Source organism: Sturnira hondurensis, unplaced genomic scaffold, assembly GCF_014824575.4.
Source record: "Sturnira hondurensis isolate 20B ecotype Veracruz unplaced genomic scaffold, ASM1482457v3 Scaffold0015509, whole genome shotgun sequence".
NCBI classification, from domain to species: domain Eukaryota; kingdom Metazoa; phylum Chordata; class Mammalia; order Chiroptera; family Phyllostomidae; genus Sturnira; species Sturnira hondurensis.
Genome location: NW_028088140.1, coordinates 11,928,340 through 11,951,983, shown reverse-complemented (window position 1 = coordinate 11,951,983; position 23,644 = coordinate 11,928,340). Strand labels below are relative to the sequence as shown.

Genomic DNA, 23,644 nt, shown 5'->3' with positions numbered 1-23,644 from the left:
ATTTCTACCTGTCCAGGATGTCCAGGAGGTCCAGGAGGTCCTTGACTAATAGCGTTTCTCCAGCTAATACTTTTTCTATTTCTTTGACAATGGGGGGTATCAGGTGGATGGTCAGGGACAGTGGAGGCTCTTTTGTGTTTTTTATCACTATTGCAGCATCATCAGCAGATTCGGAGTATTTTGTTGTCTTCTGTAATGACGGTGAGCTAGATTGTCAAGTTGTCAGCCATCTTGTCCAGGAGGGCAGTCATGGACTCCTTCTTGGATAGCAGCACCAGCTCCAGGTCTAGCTACTCCAACATGAATCATGCCCTACAGGTTACTAGTCATGTGCTCTGTGTAATGTTCCCTGGTCCCTTCTTTGGTGTTGTCCTCTGAGGACACATCCAAGTTCTAAGACTCAGCATGCTCACTGCTGCCTTTCTCCTGCTCATTAATTAATTCAGTTGGACACAGCTTTAAGAACATGCTCTGTATGGAACACCACGTTCTGGACTGCCTCTAGTTCCTCTTGGGTTGGATAAATGGAAGAATACTTTGACATCATGTGGTGAGCATCACAAAATTCGCAATGGACGCACTTCTACTTCTTTTTCTGTAGCTTCTCAAATCGTGACAGATTTCCTTGGTTATCAATACTTGAGCTGTTTTGTCAGCGTCCTAGTATTTATTCTTGTATTATTTTTCCATATGAACAAATGTAAACCTACCTTTGCCTACCCCTGTATTTTATAGATTTTACCCAAATGTCATTTCTCTCGACCACATTTTATTTTGTGTTTCTTTTCTTTTTTAAAAATATATTTTATTAATTATGCTATTACAGTTGTCCAGTTTTCCCCTGTCTGCCCCCTCCACTCAGTACTTCCATTCCCTCTGGCAATATTTACCCGCTTCCCTCCCATTTCCATGGGTCGTGCATTTAGTTCTTTGAGAGAAATGATGTGTCTAACACCTCCCTATCTGTTCTGTACCTATCGATTTGTACTTAATTAATCTCTGCATCTTTTCCCCAATTTTCCCCCTTTCCCCTCGCAACTGATAACCCTCCAGATGACCTCCATATCTGTGATTCTGTTCTTGTTCTTTTTGTTTGCTTAGTTTTTTAGATTCAGTTGTTGATAGTTGTGAATTTATTGTTATTTTAAAGTTCATAGTTTTAATCTTTATTTTTTAAAGATTATTTATTTTTTAAAATATATTTTATTGATTATGCTATTACAGTTGTCTCTTTTACCCTCCTTCATTCCCCTCCACCCTGCACACCCTTACCCACCCACATTCCCCTCCTTTAGTTTGTGTCCACGTGTCTTAAGTTCTTTAGCTTCTACATCTCCCATACTGTTCTTGCCTTCCCCCCTGTCTATTTTCTACCTACCATCTATGCTACTTATTCTCTGTACCTTTTCCTCCTCTCTCCCCCTCCCACTCCTGTGTTGATAACCCTCCATGTGATCTGCATTTCTGTGGTTCTGTTCCTATTCTGTTGTTTGCTTTGTTTTTGTTTTAGGTGTGGTTGTTCATATTTGTGAGTTTGCTGCCATTTTACTGTACATTTTTGATCTTCTTTTTCTTAGATAAGTCCCTTTAACATTTCATATAATAAGGGCTTGGTGATGATGAACTCCTTGAACTTGACCTTATGTGAGAAGCACTTTATCTGCCCTTCCATTCTGAGTGATAGCTTTGCTGGATATAGCAATCTTGGATGTAGGTCCTTGCCTTTCATGACTTGGAATACTTCTTTCTAGCCCCTTCTTGTCGGTAAGATTTCTTTTAGGAAATCAGCTGACAGTCTTATGGAAACTCCTTTGTAGCTAACTCTGTCCTACCCTCTTGCTGTTTTTAAGATTCTTTCCTTATCTTTAATCTTGGGTAATGTGTAATTATGATGTGCCACGGTGTATGCTTCCTTGGGTCCACCTTCTTTGGGACTCTCTGAGCTTCCTGGGCTTCCTGGAAGTCTAGTTCTTTGCCAGATTGGGGAAGTTCTTCATTATTTTATCAAATAAGTTTTTGGTTTTTTGCTCTTCCTCTTCTCCTTCTGGCACCCCTGTGATTCAGATGTTGGAATATTGAAAGTTGTCCTGGAGAGTCCTACGCCTCTCCTCATTTTTTTGAATTCATGTTTCTTCATTCTTTTCTGTTTGGTTGTTTTCTTCCTTCTGGTACCCTCCATTGATTTGAGTTCCAGTTTCTTCCCATTACTATTGGTTCCCTGTGAGTGTAGCCTTTATTTTTTCATCTAATTTGCAACGAAATTCAACCAATTCTGTGAACATCCTGATCACCAGTGTTTTGAACTGTGCATCTGATAGGTTGGCGCTCTCTTGGTCACATAGTTGTATTTGCTTGGAGCTTTGATCTGTTCACTCGTTTGGGCCATTTTTTTTTTGTTTTGTTGTGCCTGTTATGTATGAGAGACGGAGCCTTAGGTGTTCACCAGGGTGGGGCAACCCAGTTGCTGGGTTGTGATGCTATTTGTGGGGGCAGGGTCTGAGAGGGAACAATGCCGCCTGCTCTGTTGAATTTCGGTCCTTCTGCCACTTCCCCCCTGCAGACTGGGCCTTTCTGGTGCTGATTCCTGTGTGGGTGGGCTTGTGTATGTTCTAGGACCCTGTGGGCCTCTCTCCTGTGAGGTTGGGAGTCCCTCTGGCTGCCTCAACTCCCACAGGTGTTTTCAATCAGTGTTTTGAGGCTTTATTTCCCTGCCCTGGGACCCTGATTTGCACAGTCTGTCTTGCTCCCCAGTTTTGCGTGGTTTATCTGCATGTGAATGTGGGACCGCCCGGTCAGTCAGCTTCCTTGCTCGCAGTGCCTCGCTTCTCAGTCCGCCCCTGGCTGGGTCTGCCCATTGCCCGGGGTCTTCCAGCTGCCGCCTGGACACCCAGGGTGACTTGCATGCTTGGTGCCACCGCTTTTTGTGCTGCAACCCCTCTCTGCCTGGCCGCCCAACTTTGCTCTGCCTACCGGTCTGGATGAATGTATCTATTTTAACTCCTTGGTTCTCCACTTTATCCATACAGTTCAATTTTCTGTCAGTTCTGGTTGTTATTTTGTTTCTAAATTGTTGTCCTTATTTTGGTTGTGTGAGGAGGCACAGTGTGTCTCTTAGGCCTCCATCTGGGCCAGAAGTCCTCTAATCTTTTTCTTAAACAAGTCTCTTTGACATTTCATATAATAATGGTTTGGTGATGATGAACTCCTTTAGCTTTACCTTGTCTGGGAAGTACTTTATTTGCCCTTTGATTCTGAATGATAGCTTTGCTGAATAGAGTAATCTAGGTTATAGGTCCTTGCTTTTTATTGCTTTGAATACTCCTTATCAGTCTCTTCTTACCTGCAAAGTTTCTTTTGAGAAATCAGCTGACAGTATTATGGGGATTCCTTTGTAGGTACCTCTCTGCTTTTTTCTTGCTGCCTTTAAGATTCTCTCTTTATTTTTAACCTTTGGAATTTAATTATGATATGTCTTGGCATGGTCCTCTTTGTGTCCAGAGTCCCTTGTTTGGGACTCTGCTTCCTGGACTTGGATATCTATTTTATTCACCAAATTAAGGAAGTTTTCTTTCATTATATTTTCAAATAAACTTATTTCAATGTCTTGCTCTTTCTCTTCTTTTGGCACCCCTATGATTTGAATGTTGGTACATTTTGAAGTTTTCCCAGAGGCTCCTTGCCCTATCCTTGTTATTTTATTCTTTTTTTCTTCCTGCTGTTCTGATTGTATGTTCTAAATCACAGTGGGCAAACACAAGGCCTGCGGGCCAAATCTGGCTTTCCACCGAATTTTATCTGGCTTGGCACCTTGTTTCTACCTAGCGGCAGTGCAAAGCTCCTTGCCCCTAGTTAAGGAGTAGTTACATTTATATTGTCCTAAAATTATGTTTAGCCCTTTGAAGGCAACCATGAGGCTGATGTGGCCCCTGATAAAAATGAGTTTGACACCCCTGTTCCAAATCATTGATTTGATTTCCAGCTTCATCCAGGATTCTCCCTGTAAATTTTCCTTTATCTTAGTGTGATCTTCATTTCTGTGCGGGTCTATTTTATGCTGTTGAATTGCCCAATGAGTTCCTTGAACATCCTAATAACCAGTGTTTTGAACTCTTCATCTGATAGGTTGCTTATCTCCATTTTGTTTAGTTCTTATTCTGGGGTTTTATTCTGTTCTTTCATTTGGGCCATGTTTCTTTATCTCCTCATTTTGGCAGCCTCCTTCTGTTTGTTTCTGTGTGTTAGGTAGAGCTGTTTTGACTCCCTGTCTTAGCAATGTGCTTTACTATTTAAAAGCACACCCATAGTTTGGATGGGATAGAGCCTTAGGTAATCACTGGGATGGGGCATCTTGTGTGAACCAGGTTGATGGAGTCTCAGATATGGTGTCTCTGCTCTGTGGCTTTGTGTGTGGCAGGGTTCAGAAAAGGGGCGATAGCTGCTGCTTGACCCCTGGAGTTTTTTCTGGGAGGAAGCTGTCCTCTGGCATTTGCCCCGATGCCAGACACTTTCTCCCTGGGTGCCACTAGTGCCCTTCCAGCTGCTACCTGAGTGCTGGAGCTCAGAGGATGTGCTTCTGCTTAAGTCCTAAGTCCATGGTGGGCCCTTTCAGAGGAGACATCTGAGAATCCCGCAGTTTCTTCCGTCTGCAATCCCAACCCCCACTGGTTTTTAGAGCCAGAAGTTATGGGGACTTATCTTCCTGATGCTGGAACCCTGGGCTGGGTGGTCTGGTGTGGGGCTGGGATCCCTTGCTCCTGAGGTTTCCCTCCCAATTTTTATCCATACTACATGTGGATGTGGGACCTCTCATTCCACCTCTCCACTTCTCTGTTCCTCCTACCCATTTGAGTGGATGTGATTTCTTTAATTGCTTGGTTGTTAGACTTCCATAGTGCTCGATTTTCTGATGATTTTGGGTGATAGTTGTTTTGTGGTTTAGTTGTAATTTTTGCTGTGATTATGCAAAGAGGCGGGCCAGGAGGCCAGCTGTGTTTACCTGCGCCTTCATCTTGTGATTTTTCTGAGTCAGGCCTGTGAGGGGAATGCTATATCCAGCCTTGGTGGCTTTTCCCTTTTCTCCATCAGAAACTGGTGGGGAGGCTGTCACCTGTGTCCCAGAGTGTAGGTCACCATGAAGCTACAGGGTTGCATGTGGCTGGAGCAGGAGTTGGTGCATGCAGCTGCATGGAGACCCTACAGGTGTGAGCTTGTTGCTTCTTAACCACTTTTAAGTATATTCTGAGTTGTAGGCATGTCGAGGATATAGTTTGATGAGTAAATAAGATTGCTGGGTTCTTGTCTCTCTTTTTCTTCACTGCTGGTTAGTATCTACAGACTTTAGAAACTAGATAAGCAGGTATTAGATTGACATTTGATAGTTAAAAGTTTAGAATACTTAGGTGTATTTAGTCATCCAGTTACTATTGTCATATATATGTGTTCTGAAGTTTGAGACTTAATTTTAATTTTAGGAGAATTCAGTATGTAAATGAGTCTTAATTTTCTTAACTGTTTCTTAGAAATCCCTGTTAATCAGTTTAAGAATGGAAATTTTCCTGACCATTGTGGCTTAGATGGTTGTGTGTCCTCCCTCAGTGAAAGGTCACTGGTTTGATTCCTGGTTAGGGAACATGCCTGGGTTGTAGGTTGTGTCCACAGTTGGGGCATGTACGAGATGCAGCTCATAGATGTTTCTCTCTCACATTGATATTTCTCTCCCTCTGTTTCTCTCCTTTCCTCTCTCTAAAAAAAAATAAATAAGGTCTTTTTTAAAAAAGAATGAAAAGTTTATTTTTCTTTCCTCTTGAAAGGGTGTTTGTTGCATTTTTGGTCTGAGAAGAGTTGCTGTAAGGCCCACAGATTTGTGGGGTATTTGTGAGGTATTCTATATTTTTCTTTTTTCCTTCTATTTTTTTTTAAAGAAAGATGTACTGTATTTTGCCATGTATAATGCACTCCCATGTATAGTGTGCACCCATATTTTTGGCCCAAACTTTCAGGAAAAAATCTTTCAATTTAGTTTTTAAATTCAGTTATTTACTTATTTATATTTAGATACAAAACCTAGGCCAGGGTATTATTTTGCATGTGATATTGTTATTGCTTTCTAGAGTTACACTTTTAACACATAAGCATAAATAAAAGAAAAACATGTATATAGATATGAAATTAGTACTACCCATGTATAATGAGCATCCTTATCTCTCCCTCAAAACTTTGTGTAAAAGCCTGGCTGTTGTGGCTCAGTGGATTGAGTACCAGCTTGTGAACCAAAAGGTCGCTGGTTCTATTCCTAGTCGGGGCAATGCCTGGTTGCTGGCCAAGTCCTGGGTTGGGGTCGTGTGTGAGGCAACCATATGTTGATGTTTCTTTCCTTCTCTCTCTCCCCTCTTTCCCCTCTGTCTAAAAATAAATAAATAAAATCTTTTTAAAAGTTTGTGTAAAAAAGTGTGCATTATACACATCAAAATACAGTAAGTTGTTTTGAAACAGTTTACATTGGCTCTAGATAAAAAGGGTGGGAAAAGGTGAGATGGGGGCAATTCAGGATAGGTAGATAGTGTATAAAGAAGACTTTTCTGTATTGGTTGTGGGCAAGAGTCCTGAAAGTTCGTTCATGCATAAGCAAGATGCTGTGGCATGTGGGGGTTGGCTTTAAAAAAAAAGACAAAAAAACTTCTAGATAGCCCTCTGGAGGTTGATTCAAAGTTTTAATGTACATTCAGGAATGAGGTTTTGACCTGTGGCTCTGTTAACTGATTAACCAACCTGTTAACCTCTTCCTTTTACCCTCCAGCCTGCTGAAATTTAATTTAGGACATGTCAGAAATTTTTCTTGTGCCCTAGCTGGTGTAGCTCAGTGGATTGAGTGCAGGCCTGAGGACCAAAGAGTCACTGGTTCAATTTCCAGTCAGGTCACATGCCTAGGTTGTGGATCAGGTCCCCAGTAGGGGGTATATGAGAGGCAACCACACATTGATGTTTTTCTCCCTCTTTCTCCCTCCCTTTCCCTCCTTCAAAAAAATGAAATGAAATGAAATGAATAAAATAAAATAAATAATATAAAATATAAAACACAAAATATGTAATATAAAATAAATAAAATAAAATAAAAATAATTCCATGAAATTATTCCATGAAATTTGTATTTAATAAAATACAAATTTAAAAAATGAAATTTTTCTTGTTAGTCTTTTTGTGAACTTATGTTTTTATTTCTCTCGAGTACCTTTTGAACTTATGTTTTTATTTCTCTCGAGTACCTTTTTAGTAGAATGACTTAGTCATATAGTGTGTTTGCAAGTTTCTTAAGTTATTAATATTAATCTCTTAATGTGCCTCATTTATAAATTAAACTTTTCCATAGGTGCGTATATATAGAAAAAGCATAGTATATATGGGTTTCAGGTTTCATTATTATCCGTGGTTTCAGTTGTCCACTGGGAGTCCTAGAACATATCCCCTGTGGATTGAGGACTACTGTTTATTGCTTAGGACATAAGTTTGAGTTTTGTTGAAATTCCACTGAGTCTCTGAAGGTACTAGGGACTGAATAATTGGACTATGTAAAGTTTATTATTTTTGTATATTTGTATTGGAAAGAAAACATATTTAGTGAAATGGAATATATTTTGTTTGTTTTTTAGATTTTATTTATTTATTTTTAGAGAGCGGGAAAAGGAAGGAGAAAGAGATATCAATGTGTTGCTGCCTCTCACATGCCCCCTACAGAGGACCTGGCCTGCAGTCCAGGCATATGTCCTGACTGGGAATTGAACTGGTGACCCTTTGGTTTACAGCCCGTGCTCAATCCACTGAGCTATACCAGTCAGGTGTTTGTTTTATTTTAGTTAATTGCTGAATTGTTATCAGTTCCTAGAACAGTGCCTGGCACAGAATAAATATATAATAAATGTTTGTTAAATGATTAGCCTAATTTTATTACTCCGTCATGCTTGAAGCTGACTTCAGTTTCATTTAAATTCTTATAGATAACTTAGAAAATATCTTCACTTTCTGTAATGTAGTAATAGCATCATTTTACTTCTATATCTGCTTTTCATGGAATTGATTTGTAGCTCATGTGGTATAAACTTGGGGAATTTGATTTGATCTGGTTTCTCATGTTGGATGATAAAATGTAGGGATTTTTTAAACATTTATTTTTATGTATTTATTTATTTATCTTTTAGAGGGGAAGGGAAGGAGAGAAGGAGAGAAATATCAATGTATGGTTGGCTCTCGTGAGTCCCCTGCTGGGAAGTGGCCTGCAACCCAGGCATGTCCCCTGACTGGGAATTGAACCTCGATCCTGTGATTCACAGGCCCGCGCTCAATCAAAAATGTAGGTTTTAAAAATTCTTTCTTAGAGTTTTAAACTGCCATATCACATACAGTTCTTTTGTAGCAATACTTAGTGATTGTATAGATTGCCTTATTTTGAATTGAATGCAGTTGAGACAATTCAAGTTTTTAAAAATAAATATTTTATTGATTATGCTATTACAGTTGATCCATTTTCCCCCTTTATTCCCCTCCTCCTTGTACACCCCCTCCTACCCCCATTCCCCCCCTGTAGTCCATGTCCATGGGTCACATATATAAGTTCTTTGGCTTCTACATTTCCTATACTATTCTTAACCTTCCCTGTCTATCTTCTGCCTACCATATATGCTACTTATTCCCTGTACCTTTTCCCCCTCTCTCTTCCTCCCACTCCCCTCTTGCTAACCCTCCATGTGATCTCCATTTCTGTGATTCTGTTCCTGTTCTAGTTGTTTGCTTAGTTTGTTTTTAACATTTCATATAGAAAGGGCTTGGTGATGGTGAACTCCTTTAACTTGACCTTATCTGGGAAGTATTTATCTGCCCTTCCATTCTAAATGATAGCTTTGCTGGTTAGAGTCATCTTGGATGTAGGTCCTTGCCTTTCATGACTTGGAATACTTCTTCCCAGATCCTTCTTGCCTGCAAGGTTTCTTCTGAGAAATCAGCTGATAGTCTAATGCATTGGAACTCCTTGTAGGTAACTGTCTCCTTTTCTCTTGCTGCTTTTGAGATTCTCTCCTCTTATTTTTAACCTTGGGTAATGTAATTATGATGTGGCTTGGTGTGTTCCTCCTTGGGTCCACCACCTTCTTTGGGACTCTCTGAGCTTCCTGGACTTCCTAGAAGTCTATTGCCTTTGCCAGATTGGGGAAGTTCTTCATTATTTGTTCAAATAAGTTTTCAATTTGTTGCTCTTCCTCTTCTCCTTCTGGAACCCCTATGATTTGGATGTTCGAATGTTTAGAGATTTGGAGGTTCCTAAGCCTCTCCTCATTTTTTTTGAATGCTTGTTTCTTCATTCTGTTCTGGTCGAATGTTTCTTCCTTCTGGTCCGCACTGTTGATTTGAGTCCTGGTTTCCTTCTCATCACTGTTGGTTCTCTGTACATTTTCTTTTATTTCATTTAGCATAGCCTTCATTTTTTCATCTAATTTGAACCATATTCAACCAATTCTGTGGGCATCCTGATCACCAGTGTTTCGAACTGTGCACCTGATAGGTTGGCTATTTTTGTTGCTTACCTGTATTTTTTCTGGAGCTTTGATCTGATCTTTCATTTGGACCTTTTTTTTTTTTGTCTCAGCGTGCCTGTTGCTAGTAAGGGGCGGAGCCTTAGTTGTTCACCAGGGTGGGGCAACCCATGTGCGTTGTGATGCGGTATGTGGGGGAGGGGTCCAAGAGAGAACAATGCCGCTCTGCTCCGTGCAGGTTTTCAGTCACTTCCTCCACTACCTACAATGAAATTGGGCCCTTCTGATACTGATTCCCGGGTGGGTGGGCTTGTGTACGTTCTAGGACCCTGTGGGTCCCTCCAGTGAACCTCTCCCGTGAGGTTGGGAGTTTCTCCAACTGTGGCCTCAACCCCCACAGGTGTTTTCTGTCAGAGGTTTGAGGCTTTATTTCCCGGTACTGGAACCCTGGGTTGCACTGTCTTGCTCCCCAGTTGTTCTTCCAGGTTTATCTGCAGTGAATGTGGGACCACCCAGTCCACAATCTGCCGCCTCTTGGGGTCCACCAGCCATACCTTGCTGTGAGTCCTCTGCCTGGTTGCTCATCTCTGCCCCTCCTACTGGTCTGGATGAATGTTTCTTCTTTAGCTCCTGGGTTGTGGACTTCCATTCAGTTAGATTTTCTGTCAGTTCTGGTTGTTTTAAAATTTTTTGTTGTCCTTCTTTTGGTTGTGCAAAGAGGCACAATGTGTCTACTTACACCTTTGGCCAGAAGCCAATTCAAGTTCTTGAAAGACAAGTTATTTCTTGAGATGGCCATGTAAGAGTCCTATAACTTAACAAATTAAGAGAAAGTTCATTATTTTTCTTTAACCTCTTGTTTTTTAAAGCCTTCAAACTTGGCTTTGTGCTTTTGGGGATGTCATAAAGAAAATAGATATTTTTTAAAATTGAGAATGAAGTAATTATTTTTGAAATGTTTATGGTATTTGTCAGATTTTTAAAAAGTCAGGTTTATTGAGGTACAGTTTACATTGAGTAAAATGTACCCTTTTCAGATGTACAGTTCTTTGAAAAAGTTTTAAAGATTTTATTTATTTTTAGAGCAGGAGGAGGGGAGGGAGGGAAACTATCAATTGGTTGTCTCTCACATGCACCCAACTGGGGACCTAGCTAGCAACCCAGGCATGTGCCCTGATTGTGAATCAAACAGGTGACCTTTTGGTTTGCAGGCTGGCACTTAATCCACTGAGCCACACCTTCCAGGGCTCTTTGAATTTTGACAAACATCGTTGAAGGATTTTCAGTGGCCAACAGTGGACTTGATTTCTAGTAGGTCTAATGCAGGCCCTAAGCAATAAGTGTTTGCATTTTTTTCATCACTTTGGAAATGTTTACAGGAAGATTCCCATTAAGTATTTCCCCAATGGTAAATGAAAGCAGCGGTGTGTATTAGGCTTTCATTGGCTTTCTTAATGTTAAGATTTGCCTGGTTTTGTCTGAATAAAGTTGGTCAGTGGGTTGGTCAGTCAGTAAGTTAGAACGGGTTCCATGTGATTTTACTTAAAATTGACATACTTTATGCTAGGGGAAAAAAGTAGTATACGTGATGTCTTCATTGGCTGATTCTTGCATGTGCCCTGATCGGGGATCAAAACCACAACCTTGGTGTATTGGGACAACACTCCAAGCAGTGGAGCTACATGGCCAGGGCAACTGTACCATTATTTTAAAAGAACTATATCAGGAACATATGTGGGGAACTTTTTCCNGGGGAAAAAAGTAGTATACGTGATACAAAGTGTTGCCTGCCTTTATATCTTTAAAATAAACTGCTATTTGATTTGAAGTATTTTTGTGCTTACAGCAGTTAAGATTTTATGAGCAGAAGGCTTGAGAATGATCTGTCTCTAAAAATCTAGATGTTGTTTCTTCTCAGTTATCCATTACATAATTAAAACTTTTTTAAATTTATTGATTTAAGAAAGAGAAAGAAAAATATCAGGTTTTTCCACTTATTTATGTCTTCATTGGCTGATTCTTGCATGTGCCCTGATCGGGGATCAAAACCACAACCTTGGTGTATTGGGACAACACTCCAAGCAGTGGAGCTACATGGCCAGGGCAACTGTACCATTATTTTAAAAGAACTATATCAGGAACATATGTGGGGAACTTTTTCCATTTTATCAGTTAAATATTTTTTCAGTTATCAGTTTTGTTTCATTGACATTTTTCTACTCATAAATGTTCTGAACGGAAAGAATTCCAGTGTAGTCAATTGTTTTATTGCTTCTGGTGTACAGCAAAGGTTCGTGTTCTCCATTTCTTTACTGTTTCTTAATATTTTCAACATTGTTATAAAGTACAAGGTGCTTTCACGCATTTGAGAACAGTTTATGGTTCAAACATAGAGGATTGTGGATAAGAGCAGTGACTTGGGTGTTAGGCTAGTCTGCCTAACCTCAGTCCTCAGGCCATGGACTGGTACTGGTCCGGGCCTGTTAAGAACCTGTCCCCACAGCAAGAGATGAGCTTGCTTGCAATACCCTTTAATCATCCTGAAACCATCTTCCCAACCCTGTTCTGTGGAAAAACTGTCTTCCATGAACTGTCTTCTCTGATGCCAAAAAGGTTGGGGGCTGCTGGATTAGATAGATTAGTTTGCCACTTATTAGTAGTTAACTGAGGCAAGTTATTTATAATTAATCTGGGTGTTTTATCATTTCCAAAATGGAAGAAATAATCTGTCTCCCAGGATTGTTGTAGGGATTAAAGAGATAATCCATGGGAAATGTTCTTTAAACACTCAGTGCATGTTAGCTGTTTTATCTTCTTCCTCCTTATCATCATTCAGCAAAAATTTTTTATCCCCTCCTTTGTATTGTAGATAGAAATATTGATTTTAAAGAAGGCTTCCTGACCCTAAGATGTTTTATTTTCATTTAAAAAAAAACTACTTCAAGGATTGGGTATTCCAAATGAAACCAGAACAGCTTTTACAAATAGATTCTGAGATTTTAAGAGGTGACACCCCAGGTCAGAACATTTCCAATGCTAATAGAGTTTTCTGAGTCAGTAAACTTTCTTTTTTAAGATTTGTTTTGAAGAAAAAGATTGACCTGAAGATTTAAGTCAAACAAAGGAAAATGTTATCTTAAGTGATAGAGACTTGCTGTTTTTGAATAAACAAGTGAATGATCATTTTGTGGTGTATTATAGAAAAAAAGATAAAAGTTTTCAATAGAGATATTTAGAGAGATTTATTATGACATGTTTTAAAAGCTTTCATATTTTCAAAATATTGTTCTTAGGCTATATTTTTTGTTGGTGCTTGTGCAAATGATTTTGCAGATTAAAAAAATGTTTGTTTATTTTTTGAGAGAGGGGAAGGGAGGGAGAAAGACAGGAAGAAAACATCAGTGTGTGAGATACACTAACTGGTTGCCTCTCACATGCCCCTAGCTGGGAACTTGGCCCATAACCCAGGCATGTGCCCTGACAGAGAATTGAATTGGCAACCTTTTGGTTTGTAGACTGGCACTCAATCCACTGAGCCGTACCAGCCAGGGCTGATTTTGCAGTTTTGAAATGATAAATAACAGCTAAATTGTAGGCAAGGTTCTGTGAGAACATCATTCATTTATGTCAAAAGTGCTGTAATTGGGGCCCTGGTCCTTTTACTCATCCTTGGCTGTCTTTGGCCAATACCGTAATGCCTTTAGACAAGGCTGGCGCTTGGTATTTAAATTGAGTATGCAGATGATATTTTATTGAGTTGTACACTTGAAACTTGTGTGGTTTTATTAACCACTGGCACCCCAGTAAAGTCAATGAAAATATCACATATTTGATATTTTATTTTTATTTTGAAAAGATAATACATTCACATGGTACAAAATTCCAAAGATATAACAATGTGCATAATAAATCTCTCCCATTCCCACCCCTAAGCTATCTCTGTCTTCCCTTATTTTTCTACTTTTATCAAAGTATAAAAATGGCATACTACATAATGTGGACAAAGATTTATGGATCCAAGACATTAGAAGTAGCCTGAACGTTTGATATTAGAATAAGAGTTTAATAAGTTAGAGTGGAAACATAAAGTAGGAATATGTAATTACTGAAATATTTACAAAAGCTATTAATAATTTGAATGTGTGTTTGATGACCTTTATTATAAATGTTATAAGTGATGACTTGGAGGGAGTCCTGTCAGTGGCATCACCAGAACAGGATCTTTGTCCTTTGGGACCAAGCATGTTGCTAATCTTCACTTTAGTTCCTGATCTGTTTTGCCTTCTGGGTATGATGTAGTTTGCTTTCTGGGTATGATCAGATTAGTATACACTCTATACTAATCTGACAGGAAGGGGACAGGGTCATAAAGTGCTCCCAGCAGCTTTGAAGATCTAGAAGCACTAAAGAATGTTCTATAAGCTTAGCTGATTCATTCTTCTCTATTGGATGATTATTTTGTCACTCTGGGTGTTTCTCTCATGGTGTCCAAATCCACTAAATAATGGTGTCAATAAATTTATTGATGTCAGTATATCTGGATGGCTTCTTTAGGTTCTGGTCATTCTTGTCAGTAGGAACAACCTAGGTGGCCAGTGACCCTCCACAAGAGGTTTTGGTAACTGGACCCTGAACTCTGGTGGAATGAACTGAAGCTAGAAAATTGATGTCACTCTTTTCCTACACAGATATTAACAGACTGGCCTTCTGGGACATTGTGGATAGTTGGGTCTGTAGCAATTTGGTAAAATTCTGGGTACAAATCAAATGGCCCATGGTACCCTCTAAAGAGTGACACACAGGAGGAGTGTTCCTAACACTAGCTAATTTGAGTGTACAGCATAATGCTCTAGGTAGTGTCACTGAAACATGAAGTAGTAACATTTTTGAAGTGCCGAAAGGGCCACAGCACCAGAGAGACATGTAAGTGGATATACAAGAAAAAAAAACTTTTTTAGGAGGCTGAGGAAAATTATAAACCAAATACACACATTGGAGCCAAAGTAAGCCAATATGGGTAGCCTAAATTGTGAATATAAAATCTTTGCAGTTGATATTCCATAAGAGAAGCCAGTGGGTAAGACCAGGAGAGCCAAAGCAAGGACTACATTAATATTCAGAAATCTACTAACTAAATAAAAATACCAGGGTTCTATACTGTAAAGATCAGGTCCATATGGAGTACAGACGACATATACAAAACAGTGTTGAGTGATGCAGGTGCCAACTTCCCATTATAGTAGCTGTTGATGACTACTGTAGGCAGCAGAAATTCTGACAGGTACTATAATAGAAACATTAATAAATGAGAAGAAAGGAGTGTTAAGAACTCGAGGGGTCAGGGAAATTAAGTTTTGCTCCTGAATTCTTGAAGTGTGGGCAGTAATTCTTCATTCATTTAGTTGCTAAATATTTACTGAATATACTTCCTATGTGCTAGTTACTATTTTAGGTGCTGGGAATATAGGAGAGAAGACAGGTTCCCTGGCTGGTGTGGCTAAGTGGGTTGAGCACTGGCCCGGGAACCTAAAAGTTGCCAGTTTGATTCCTGGTTGGTGGGGCACAGGCCTGGGTTGTGTACCAGGTCTGCTGTTAGGGGTGTGCAAGAGGCAACTGATTGATGTCTCTCTCACACGTGGAAGTTTCTTTCCCTCTCTTTCTCCCTCCCTTCTCCTCTCTCTGAAAATAAAGGCTTAAAAAAAGGTAATGTCTCTTTTCTTAGGAGGAGTTGAGTAATTAGAAGATTAATAATACAATTTACTGAATTTGGGAAGACTAGAGGGTAGAGGAGGTTTGGTGGGATAATGATGAGTTGTATGTGGTTAAGTTTGAGATGATAGATATCCATGTAGATAGAGATTTTATACTTGGCAATAGGAGATAGTAGCATTCTGGAGTTCAGAGGTTAGGGTCAGAGATAAATATTTGGGAATCATTGACATGTATCCTCTGGAATTGGTAATAAGAATTTCATTGGTATGACCTTGTCAAGTGTGGTCTCTCACTTATTCGAAGCTAGATTGTAGACAGGTATGAAGTGAGAGATGGAATGAGAATATAAGGTTTCAGAGTAGAAGTGGCAATTATAGAATTCTCTTTGAGAACTTTTCTTGTGAAAAAGCAAGCAGAAAAGTAGTTGTTAGGCCTAGATTTGCATTTTGGTTTTACACTTGCTTGGATACAGTCATTTGAGTACCTTCTGTTAAGATACTTTATATACCTTACACAGTGCTCTTTAAAACATTGAGGTAGATATTTTTCCTCTTGTGACATGAGAGAGCTTTTTCTAGGGAAGTTAAGTGATAGTCCAAAAATTTACCTGTATTTGGGCTCACTTTGATACCATATACAGGGCACTTTTCATTATACCAAAATTTCTCTTGAATTGTTATGAATGTGGTCAAGTCCCATCTACCTTAAAGTTTTTCAAAGGATTACAAGATGAAAGATTTGTAAATTCTTTATAAGCTATAAATTGACACAGATTCATAGGGTGATTTTCTCTTATAAAGTGAGAAATTTTAGTAGGTAACAATACAAATCATGTAGCTAATCATTAATGTTACTTAACACAAAAAGCTAACTCATTACAGTTAATAAAAATTATGCAGACCCTGACTGAGTAGCTCAGTTGGTTAGAGCATCATCCTGATCTGCCTAGGTTGCAGTTTGATCGCCAGTCGGGTACAATAGAAGAAGCAACCAGTGAATACATAAATAAATGGAATAACAAATCGATGTCTTCCTGTCTCTCTCTCTCAAATCAATAATGAAAAATATTATGCAAACATTTGGAAATTTAAGAAAAACTTTATTGTAGATGCCTCAATAATAGTGTGTTAGTCTTGTATTTTGCATGTATACTTTGCACCACATATCACATGCTTGTAATAGTAAAGAGTATTTTTTAAAAATCTAACTCTGAACTTCTTAGGGCATGAAAGTATTTGGCAAATTCCAGAAAGAGTCCGGGAAATGAGCAGAACTTAAAAAATAGGTCCTTTGTGGAAAAGTTAAATGAGTAAAAATTATGAAATCTGGATTAGTTAAATTTGAATAAAACAGTGATTTGCAGCAGACCAGTGGATATCATAATTGTCTGGAGAACTGAACAAAACAGGTGATGTCTTTTGACAGAGTCACATTGATTAAACATTTGAAGAAGCCACTGTAGGTCCCCCATTGCTGGAGGTGTTTCAGAATGATTTGAAAGACTGAATGGTTTTCATTTGGTAATATAAAGAATTGAACCCATCACATATTTTGAAATCATTATGTTATTTTCATACTTTCCCTGTTCATTATATGATTATGAGCTAGGACTGCAGCGATTTATTTAAAAAATATTTAAATTGGGACTTCCGCCAAGATGGAGGCATAGGTGGAAACTCTGTGCCTTCTCCCACAACCAAGTTTGGATACAACAAAAGTTTTGGAGAACTAAGACACACCCAGAGACCAGAAAACCGAATTATACGGAAGTCCGACAGCTATGAACCCTTCACCGGGACGGTAAGAGAAGCAGAGCCAGCAGCGGAGCAGGGTCGGGAAGGACAGACCTAGGAGCGCAGGCAGCCCGGACCTAGTCGGGGTGCGGGGCAGACTGACCAAGGTCGCACATTCGCGCGCAGTGAGACGGATCATGCAGGCCCCAGGGGGCGAACCCAGTGGTGGAGGGCTGACAGCGGCGGCACACTCGAGTGCAGTGGAGCAGGGCGCGTGGCCCTGGTGACGGTGGCCCTGCGGTGCTGGTGGGGGTTGCGGAGGCGCCGGAGGGAAGGCATTGTCCCTCTTTGACCCCGCCCCCACATACAACATCGCAGCCCAGCGACTGAGTTGCCCTGCTCTGGTGAAAACCTAGGGCTCCGTTCCTGCTACTTAACAGGCACGAACAGCCCAAAAGATGGTGCAAGAACTCAAAGTCCCAGAGCCAATAACTCTAAGCGACCAACAGATTGCCAGCCTCTCAGAAGCCCAATTTAAAACACTATTTATCAGGATGCTCACAGAATTGGTAGAGTACAGTCACAAATTAGAGGAACTTAGTCACAAATTAGAGGAACATATGAAGGCTAAACTAATTGAAATGAAGGGAGATGTCCAGGAAACCAATAGCGATGGAAAGGAAAATGGGACTCAAATCAAGGGAGTGGACCAGAAGGAAGAACGAAACATCCAACCAGAAAATAGTAAAGAAACAAGAATTCAAAAAAATGAGGAGAGGCTTAGGAACCTCCAGGACATCTTTAAACGTTCCAACATCCGGATTATAGGGGTACCAGAAGGGGGAAAGAAACAGCCACGAGTGGAAAATGTATTTGAACAAATAATAAAGGAGAACTTCCCCAGTCTGGCAAAGGAAATAGACTTCCAGGAAATCCAGGAAGCTCAGAGAGTGCCAAAGAAGTTGGACCCAAGAAGGAACACACCAAGGCACATCATAATTACATTAGCCAAGACTAAAATGAAGGAGAGAATCCTAGAAGCAGCAAGGGATAAGGGGACAGTCACCTACAAAGGAGTACCCATCAGACTGTCAGCGGATTTCTCAAAAGAGACCTTACAGGCAAGAAGGGGCTGGAAAGAAGTATTCCAAGTCATGAAAGGCAAGGACTTACATCCAAGATTACTCTATCCAGAAAAGCTTGCATTTAGAATGGAGGGGCAGATAAAGTGCTTCTCAGACAAGGTCAAGTTCAAGGAGTTCATCATCACCAAGCCCTTATTATATGAAATGCTAAAGGGACTTATATAAGAAAGAGATGATGAAAAATATCAACAGGGAAAGGACAGCAAACACACAGTTATTAACAACCACACCTAAAACAAAAGTAAACCAAGAGGACAGCTAGATCAGGAGTGGAACCATAGAAATGAAGAACACATGGAGGGTTAGAAACGGGGGTGGGAGGAGGAGAAGGGGGGAGAAGGCACAGAAAATAGCATAGATGGTAGGTAGAAAATAGATAGGGGGGAGGGTGAGAATAGTAGGGGAAATATAGAATCTAAAGAAGTTGAGACACGTGGTTATAAACTAAGGGGGGAGAAGGGTGGGGGAGGGAGTGTGCTGGTGGAGGGGAATGAAGGGGGGAATAGAACAACTGTAATGGTATAATCAATAAACTATATTTAAAAAATAAATAATAATATTTAAATTGATTTTTAGAGAGGAGAGAAATATTGATTTATTGTTTCATTTATTTATGTGCTCATTGGTTTCTTGTGTGTACCCTGATTGGAGATTGAACCTACTACCATAGCATAGCAGGATGACACTGACCAACTGAGCTACGTGGCCAGGACTAGCCATTTACTTTGAAAGTTAAATTTATCTTTTGCTATTTTTTTTTTTAAAAAATATGTGGATGCCTCCTTTCTTTTAAATCAAAAACATGCCCTGGCTGGTGAGGCTTAGTGGATTGAGTACCGGCCTGTGAACTGAAAGGTTGCAGATTTGATTCCCAGTCAGGGCACATGCCTGGGTTGTGGGCCAGGTCCCCAGTTGGGGGCAAGTGAGAGGCAACCTATTGATTTCTCTCTTGCACTTCAGTGTTTCTCTCTCTCTCTTTCCCTTGCTCTCTAAAAATAAAAATAAATAAAATCTTTAAAAACAAAGGGAAATGCAGAAATTTAAGATGTCATGACACTATATTGATTTTTTAAAAATACTGGTTTGTCATTAGTATTTGTTGTTATCAGAGACTTTAGAATCTTCAGATGTGACTGCCCATATTTGAACTGTAAGGTGCTTGATGTTTGGCTAGGCCTTGCTTTCTCATTAGTGATCCTGTTCTACCACCAAACTCACAGGTCATGATTTCAGTTAATTTTGGTGATTTGTCTCTGTTAGCTTATTTAGTCCTCAGAATCATGTTTGAAGTAGAGATTGTTATTAACTCTTAAAAATCAAGTTACCATCTACCATCACCTTTGAGATTGTTAAAAATTAGGGGTCTGCCCTGGCTGGTGTGGTTCAGTGGGTTGATTGCCGGCCCGTGAACTCAAAAGTTGCTGTTTGATTCCCAGTCAGGACACATGCTGGATTGTAGGCCAGGTCCCCAGTTTGGGGGTGTGTGAGAGGCAACTGATCAATGTTTCTCTTCCTTTCTTTCTCCTTCTCCCTCTCCCTCTCTCTCTCTCTTCCTCTCCCTTCCCCTCTCTCTAGAAATGAATAAAAAAAAAAGAGCATTCATTAAGTCTTAAAATTCTGAGGGCCAGTGGTGTCATGTCTCTTTGTATTGGTCGATACACAGTGAGTGGGAGTTTAGTGCATCACTGTCTAGGTCTATAATTAGATTATTATTCACTGGCAGAGGATAGCCTGCAAAATATGTTCCATAATTTTGTTGCCTTCCTCTAAGGTGAAAATAGCCAATTTCAAGGTGACTTGAAAGTTATATACTGAAATTACTTGAGTGTAACCTTTTGTTCCACACTGAAGTTTTCATTTGGAGTTGGTACATGGTTAATGAGATTTGTGGTATCAAGTTCATGTTTTTCCTTGAATGGAAACCTAAGTGGTGCAAAATGTTATACATGATAGTGTTGGTATGTTGTGTCCCTCATTACCTCTTCGACTTCAGTGTGAAGTAAAAATATAGTGTCTGCTACAAATCTGAACCAGTAATGGAATGGGATTATTTTTAGGAATGGAATAGTTTATATCAATAATGGGACCAGCAAGGGTATTAAATGTACCCATTTTCTTTTTTAGTATTAGTTAATTTTTTCTTTTTTTAAATCATTATCAGAAGAAATGCTAGGTATGTTAATTTGGACTGGCTTTAGAGAACCTTGCTGGAAGATTTTTATTGCATTTTAACTGACAAGGAAAGGAGTAGTGTCTCTTATTTCATTTAAAAAACTTTACAGTGATGGGGAGAGGGGTCCTCTGGGTACTAGAATGTTGTCTCTTGCTGATTAAACAGCATTTATACTTTGAGAACTTTGGGTACTTTTTGTGCTTTTCTGAATGTATTTTTTTTACATCAATAGAAAGTTTACTAGATAAAAAGACATTATAGTACTAAAGTATATTTTACTGAAATATAGCCTTCAATATCTGACTTCACAGGTCTTAAAACTTTAATTTAGTATCTTTTTTCTTTATCAGCTGTGGACTCCATGGGATTTAAACTGAGCATGGTTTTTGGGAGTACATTTCTATCTCCTTTATTCACCAATTTTTAATGTTACTGACTTTTAACAATTACTATTTTTAAAAATATTTCCTATATTTTTAGAGGGGAAAGGAGGAGAGAGGGAGAGAAACATTGATGTGTAGTTGCTTCTCACTCTCTGCCCACTGGGGACCTGGCCCACAACCCAGGCATGTGCCCTGATTGGGAATCGAACTGGTGACCCTTTGTTTTGCAGGTGGCACTCAATCCACTGAGCCACAACAGCCAGAACGTATTTTCTTTTTATTTATTACCCAAATAAGAATTAGTGAAGTGAGGTTTTCTTTGATCATATTAATCACCTATTAATAAAATTATAGAAGTAGTACCAGGAGTGAGACTATGACTGGAAACAAATTCTAGATCTCCAATTAGTTGGTGTTAGTTACTCAGACTGTCTTCTTGCTTTACTTTCACAACTGTAAAATGGGAATTCTGATAGTACCCATTTCATAGGTTTTTAAATAAGGTAATTCTTGTATCTTACTGAAAAGACATATAGTGCCTGACATAATGAGCACTAAATATGTTCTGGATGCTGATACTATCTTTTATGGTGATAAAGTGCACATATCATGAAGTTTACAATTTTGACCAATTTTTCTTTTGTATTGGGGTGACATTGGTTAATAAAATTATAGGTTTCAGGTATATAATTCTATAATGCATCATCTGAATATTGTATTGTGTTAAACACCTACTGCCCCAAGTCAAATCTTTCATTGTTATTTATTTCCCGTATACCCTTTTCTACCTCTCCCAGTTTTGACCATTTTTAAGTTTACAATTTCATTTACATTAAGTACATTTACAATGTTGTATAACCATCACCAGTATCTAAGCTAAAACTTTTCCATCAACTAAAACAAAAACCTTTAGCAATAACTCTGCATTATTCCCTCTCTCCAGCTGTGATAACCTCTGTTCTAACTGTTGTAGCATGAATCTGAACTTAATCTCTTTTATAGCTGAATAATATTCTATTGTATGTTCATACCACATTTTGTTTACCCATTCACCTGTTTATGGATGCCTGTCTTGTTTCCACGTTTTGTCTGTTGGAAATTTTAGTGCACAAGTGTCTGAGTCCCTGCTTTCAATTATTTTGGGGATATACCCAGGAGTGAAATTGCTGAGTCATGGTAATTCTGTGTGTAACTTTTTGAGAGACCTAGTACTGTCTTAATCATCATTGCCATCATTTGGTGAGATAGATGTATTAATGATCTTTTTTTGAAGTTATTTTTAGTACCTAGGTGCTGTTAGCATTGTGGTATGCATGTTTTATTGGGAAATTATGTGCATATCTTTTAAATCTCCTTGCATTGAGATTTTTGGTGTGGAATATTATGTATAATACCATGAAGCTGGACTTGAATTCTGTTTTTAATTAAACTTTTCATTTGGCTAATTGTAGTTTTAATTGCAGCTCTAAGAAATAACAACAACAAAAAAATCCCCCATACACCTTGCCTACTTTCTCCCAGTGGTAGAAATTTTGCAGAACTATATACAGTACAGCCATGATGTTGACATTGATATAGTCAAGATACAGGATAATTCTGTCACTCCAGTGATCTTTCATGGTGCCCTGTTATAGCCGTACTCAGTTCCCTCTCACTCCCATACCTTTCTTAATTCCTGACTACCACTGTCTTCTCCATTTCTATATTTTTATTGTTTTAAGAATATTATACAATAATGGACTCCAGAAAGTATGGCACTTTTTGGAATGGAATCATACAGCATGAAAGTTTTTGAGATTGACCCCCCCCCAAGTTAAAACATATAATACACATAACATAAAATTTACTATGTGAAACATTTTTACGTATATAGTCATGTTGTACATTTCATGTTGTTTTGGCACCATTAACACCATTTATCTACAGAACTCTTTCATCTTGTGAAACGGAAACTCCATACCCATTAAACAGTAACTCCCTCATTTCTTTTTCCCACCAGTCTAAGACAACCACCATTTTACTTTATGTCTCTTAAGATTTTGACTACTTTAAGTACTTCATATGAGTGGAATCATATATTTTTTCCCCATGATTGGCTTATTTCACTTAGTATAGTGTTCTTAAAGTTCATCCAGGTTGTAATTTGTGTCAGAATTCCCTTCCTTTTTGAGGCAGAATAATACTGTATGTATAGGCCTTATTTGGTTTAACTGTTCATCCATTGGTAGCACTTGGGTTGCTTCCACATTTTAGGTATTGTGAATAATACTATTCTGAACGTGAGTATATAAGTGTCTTTTCAAGACTCTGCTTTAAGTTCTTTTGTGTGTATACTCAGAAGTAGAATTGTTAGATCATATAGTAATTCTGTTTTTAATTTTTTTGAGGAACCACCATATTGTGTCCGTAGCTTTGCCTACTCTTTTTTTAAAATATACTTTATTGATTATACCATTACAGTTTTTCTATTCCCCCCTTCATTCCTCTCCATCCCCACACTCCCTCCCCCACCATTCTCCCCCCCTTAGTTTATAACCACGTGTCTCAAGTTCTTTCGATTCTATATTTCCCCCACTATTCTTGCCCTCCCCCTGTTTTCTACCTACTCTCTGTGCTATTTTCTGTACCTTCTCCCCCCTTCTCCTCCTCCCACTCCCCTGTTGCTAACCCTCCATGTGATCTTCATTTCTATGGTTCCAGCCTGATCTAGCTGTCCTCTTGGTTTGCTTTTGTTTTAGGTGTGGTCGTTAATAACTGTGAGTTTGCTGTCCTTCCACTGTTCATATTTTTCATCTTCTTTTTCTTATATAAGTCCCTTTAGCATTTCATATAATAAGGGCTTGGTGATGATGAACTCCTTGAACTTGACGTTATCTGAGAAGGGCTTTATCTGTCCTTCCATTCTAAATGCAAGTTTTGCTGGATAAAGCAATCTTGGCTGTAGGTCTTTGGATTTCATGACTTGGAATACTTCTTTCCA

General features: G+C 39.0%; 1 protein-coding gene and 2 pseudogenes across 1 annotated transcript in view; 1 reads left to right on the top strand and 2 right to left on the bottom strand.

Moving 5' to 3' along the window:
- Positions 1-23,644, top strand: part of ADIPOR2 (adiponectin receptor 2) — a 102,532-nt gene that overhangs the window by 13,924 nt on the left and 64,964 nt on the right. The gene's annotated exons all lie outside the window — the stretch shown is intronic.
- On the bottom strand, positions 4-12,356 carry LOC118999991 (interleukin enhancer-binding factor 3-like; annotated as a pseudogene).
- LOC118999905 (alpha-1,2-mannosyltransferase ALG9-like) lies at positions 13,470-22,283 on the bottom strand (annotated as a pseudogene).